This window comes from Cavia porcellus, unplaced genomic scaffold (genome assembly GCF_034190915.1).
Source record: "Cavia porcellus strain 051 isolate PalLab524CR breed Dunkin Hartley unplaced genomic scaffold, mCavPor4.1 scaffold_25, whole genome shotgun sequence".
NCBI lineage: Eukaryota > Metazoa > Chordata > Mammalia > Rodentia > Caviidae > Cavia > Cavia porcellus.
Window position 1 is genome coordinate 18037974 of NW_026947508.1, and position 5238 is coordinate 18043211.

The 5238-nt window shown below is 43.3% G+C and overlaps 1 pseudogene; it reads right to left on the minus strand.

Annotated features, from left to right (window-relative positions):
* Nucleotides 1-431: 431 nt before the first annotated feature.
* On the minus strand, nucleotides 432-555 carry LOC111757229 (small nucleolar RNA SNORA40; annotated as a pseudogene).
* Between the last annotated feature and the right edge of the window lie 4683 nt (nucleotides 556-5238).

Below are 5238 nucleotides of genomic sequence, written 5' to 3' on the forward strand. Positions count from 1 at the left end.
TTAACATTTTAATCTATATTAAGTTATCATAATCTTTCATTTCTGATAGAATTTCCAGCGAGGCTAAAAAGACACAAACCTGAGATAAAAGTGGCCTTATTTTAAGAATGTGGAGAGACACCCCATGATCTTCGGGGTCTGGCATTCTCTCTGTCAGACTCGTGGCGTGGGGGTATACAGGTAGTTTAGGTTTGGGGTGGAGCCTAAGGGGCATTATTTCGCACCACAGGTAAATTGCCTAAAGGCGGGGAAGGTGACTTTCCGCCTCCCTGGCGCCTACCACCGCTGCAACATCCCCTTAGGGCAAAATCCTTTCAATTTCTACTTTGTGTTTTGAAGTACAATCTCGCTAATATAGCTCAGGAGTCATTTCTCTTGCCTCAGCCTCTGGAGTCCCAGAATCACAGGCTTGTACCACTGCACCTCGCAGTAATATTCCTTCTTATATGCATCAAAACTCATATCAAACAATGAATTTTGGATTGTATGAGAGGGTTTATTGTTCCTGTCCGTTAAGTTTTAATCCACAAATTAAGACAAAAACACACAAGCAAGAGGTTTTTAAGGCATTGTAATCCGGAGGATTGCCCTAAAATTCCCTGTTTGGTTCAAGTTATGTCCAGGTTTTTCTTAGATTCCTGACCAGAATGAGAAAAATTTACAGCTCCTGTTGTGTGTGCAAAGAAATTTGTGTGACCCTGAAGAGGGCTGAGCCTGACTGTCCAGTGCTTTCTGCAAGTTCCAGCATGCACACTCTGCACCTTTGCAGATGTGTCTCTTGTCTTGCCCTGTCCCTGCAGTTTCCTCCTCAGGAAAGGGTGATCCTCACTTTCAGCCTCTATTGTGTGTACTGTATTTGTTGCCAATGGCTTCCAGAGTGCAAAGTTCCCATATTGCAGGAGTTTCATTTTTGTTGTTGTTTTTTTGTTGCTAGGGATCTAATCTGAGTCCATGCTCATGCTAGATAAGCACTCTACCACTGAACTACACCCTCAGCAGCATCCCCTCTCCCATTTTAATGTGGGTTATAATATTTACTGAGTTAAAATTTACAGTGGAGAAAATTTAAAACAATAATACATTTCACCACTCTTCAAACATCAGTAGCCTTTGGGAAACTGTACCGTACATTTATGGAGAGGATGACCATGAAAAATATTGCTCATGGAATACTGTTTAGTGTAGTTTTTGAGTGGGAGACCCCCTTGAGAACCACTCCCTGCTCTGTCAAATATGAGGGACCTCCTGTTAGAGACCTGTGGTATGTGACTTACGAGTAGATAGAAACTCAGGTTCTATTTAATTAAATGAGCTTTTCTTTTTATGAAAAGGCCATGAAACCATTATTTTTTAATCATTCAGCCTCTAAGGCACCTGTGATGACACAGATGGTGATAGTCTAACTAGCAGAGCTATTGTTTGTACATTCCTGATTCCTGAGAAGCCTTGGGCACTTAGTTTACTGAAACTATAATAGATAGCTAAGTTAGGTAGAAATACTACAAGCAGTCAGAAGGGGTAGACCCTCAAGGAAGTCAGTGCAAAAGATAACACATTAGGACTCTGGCTGGAGGCACATCTATTGAAGGCCAGGCCTCAAGATAAACATGGAATGACTAGGCTTACATGCCTCCCCAAGGGATAAGCAATAAGTTGAAGATTATACTATAATTGGTATCTGTTGGCTGCTTGGGGGGCCCAAGGGAGATTTTCATGGGTGAGGTCTCAAGGTTAAAGAATGCGCCTGTGCGAGACATCAGCAACAACGGCAGACTGCATGGAGCAGAGCACAAGAGCACAACAGTCAGAGCCACCAGGGGCTGGGGATTTAGCTCAGTGGCATAAGCGCCTGCCTTGCAAGCAGGCAGTCGTGAGTTCAATCCCTGGTACCGATAAAAAGGTAAAAGACCAAAAAAAAAAAAAAAAAAAAAACCAAAAAAAAAACAGAGCCACCCGCATCTTTACTGTATAATTCTGATACAGGTTGTTGTGTCATATTTACCTTCTTACACAGTGCCATAACCAGCACATGTGTTTACCTGTACTAAGTCATAGTTACATAACTTGCTTCAGGTGTCCTTAGATGCTGCTGAGCTTTGAAGCACTCTGAGTGGTTCCCTACACTGTCACCTGATCCAATAAAGTCTAGATAGATATCAGTCACCCAGGTAGGTGACCAAGACCTCCTGATCCATCCCTTACTATAAAAGGCCCTTGCTTTTTTTTAAAATCGGTACAGGGGATTGAACTCATGACTGCGTACTTGCAAGGCAGGTGCTTATGCCACTGAGCTAAATCCCCAGGCTGAGGTCCTTGCTTTTTCCATGTACACTTGCTACATGACCTGCTTCCCCACTGGCTCGACATTACCTGTGGTGGGCAACTTGTAACACCCAGCTGAACTGAATCAGTGTAGTGCTGGGCACGGAAGGCCCACCTGAGGATTGTTGCCAACAGCATAAAAAAGAACTGGAGAGGGAGATGGTGTGCTGTTGATTCTTTAGAAGAAGCTCGTCACACTGATTTTCCTGGTGTGAACTCAGCTGTTCTCATTGTCCGAGAAGCTTGGGACCTTGCTGTTGCTGAGGATGGTTGCAGTTTTCTTCCTGGGAGCTCTGGTCCTTACCTGAGTGTTGTTTCCTGGCACCAGTGCAGACCCCTCAGCCTGCTGGCAGAGATCCTTAATCCCCTGACACAGACTTTTAGCTTCTACCACTGGTTTTTGGATCTTCCCAGTGCGGATCCTTGATACAAACTTGCATGAGACATTGTTATGGGCTCTAGGCCTCTAGCTGGACTCATGGAGGACCTTGTCTTGGGCTCTAGGTCATCAGCTGGACTTGTGAAGCACATTGCCATGCAGACCCTCAGCGGGATTCTTTGGGTCTCTAGTGTGTTGACAGATCTCTTGCACTCTTCTGCATTTGATTTTTCTGGTGAATATAATAAAATAATCCTATAAATTAAGTGTCCTGTATTAAATCTTACAAACCCTGACTACAACATTACCCAAAAGGCTATACTTATAATCTTACTGGTTGATCATAGTCCTGACCCACATTGTACCCACCTTGTGATTTTGCTCTTTGAAACTTTCTCTGTGAAGTGGCATCTGTGGCAATGCGCTTTTGGGTCCCCTCCTTTCTTTCTTTCTTTTTTTTTTTTTTTTTTTTCTTTTTTATCGGTACCGGGGATCGAACTCACGACTGCCTGCTTGCAAGGCAGGTGCTTATGCCGCTGAGCTAAATCCCCAGCCCCAGGGTCCCCTCCTTTCAGCAGCTCTCTCTCTCTCTCAATAAATGCTTCCTACCTTTTTTTTTTTTTTTTTGGTAAATATTTCCTACTTTTAATCTCTGTTGTTTTTTAGAATTCATTTCTAAATTTTGAGGAACATGACATTGGTATATCCAACATCTAACAGATTGAGAGTTATATTATTTCCCCTATATCAAAATGTTTATTGATTATGTGCTGTATGTCCAATATGTTATTGCTTAAATTCAGCGATTAACAAACTTGTCATGGTGGCATATACTTGTCATCCCAGCAGGTGAGAGGCTTGGTGAGTTGGAGGTCAGCCTGGGCTACACAGCAAGACCCTGTCTCAAAGGTGAAAAATAAAAACAAAAATCCAATGATTATACTGGTATGGTGGTGCATGCCTGTAATCCCAGGACTCAGGAGGCTGAGGCAGGAAGATTGTTCCAATTTCAAGACTAGCCTGAACTACAAAGTGAACCCAAGGCCAGCCTAAACTGCATAGTGAGACCCTGTCTCAAAAAGATTTTTAAAAATTTCTATGATTAACAACAGGGCACATATTTTTCTACAGGGAAGGGTAACATGTAGGCCAGGCTGGCCTTGAGCTTGTGGCCATCCTCCTGTCTCACCCTCCATGTGCTGGGATTACAGGTGTGTACCACCATACCTGGCTTCCTGTGTTAACCATTTTATCTTCATTATCTCATTTAATTGTCGCTGCTATGAAGAGTAACTGTAACTGCCTTACTCAGAAAAATGTGCTAGACTTTAGAGCTGTGATGGCAAACCTATGGTCTGTGTGCAAAATTAGTCAATCACAGTGAGCACACAGACCACTCTCTGTGATGGCGTCATGAGCTGTTTTTTCTAAACTAAAACCTCAGTGCTCAGATTTAGCTGCAGTGTTGGCACTTTGCTATAGATAATTGGGTTTGGGGTTGCAGTTTGGGTAGTCTCTAAAATTTCGCTATATTGCTTTAGACCGTATAAAGCTTTCTGGTGACATATAATGAAGTTTAGGGTAGAAAAGAAAAGACAGTTCCCTTGTCTTCAAGGCATTCTGAATTTTAGTTCCTTTTTATAGTTTTTTTTTTTTTTTAATCTATGCAGTTCAGGCTGTCCTTGAGCTTACTTTGTAGCCCAGGCTGGCCTCACACTCACCATGATTCTCCTGCCTCAACCTCGAGTTCTGGGATTACAGGCATGGGCCACCACACCGGGCTTCTCAGTGCAGGCATGTTTACAGTGCATAATGTTTACATAATGGGGGAACTGGTCCACGTACATTGTAAACTGAGTTTTAAATTGGCTTTCCACAGTTCATAATTCCCTGTCAATTGTAACCAGATTAGCTTTACAGCAGGCCAACTGCCTATCATTTCCCATCAAATTCCACAGTGTTAACAACGAGCTGAATACAAGGACTGTTAGTTTGTGTAAAGGTGTCTGCTTGTTTTATGAGTGTTGCTGGGCTGGTGGTCAGAGACTGAAACAGGAAAATAAACGCAAAACCTCAGGCTTCATCCATCTCCATCCGCTTCACATGCAATTTTACCAAGTATCAAAAGTCAAAGTCAAGTGGCAATTTCTGTCTTTAGCCACATCCGACTCAAAATCCATCATAGCTTCTGAGCCAGCATCCAGCCCTCCCTCGTTCCCTCCCTGGGCCACACCCAGTGGTGAAACCTCAGTCCCCGCTACGCCAGTGCCTTCCTGCTCCCCCACCCCAAGCTACAGCGTGAACTGGAGAACACCTGGCACCATTCGAGCTGGCTTTTTCTCCACACTTAGGACTGGAAATCCTCTCACAGCTGGCAGTTCTACTGCATTTTCTTAGTCAATTCATTCTCCTATTTTCCTAGGATTTCTGGTTTATTTTTTATTCTTTTTATTTTTTGAGACAAGATCTTGCTATGTAGTTCAGGCTGAACTTTAATCCACTAAGTAGGTCAGCCTGGGCTCTGGCATGCCTCGGTG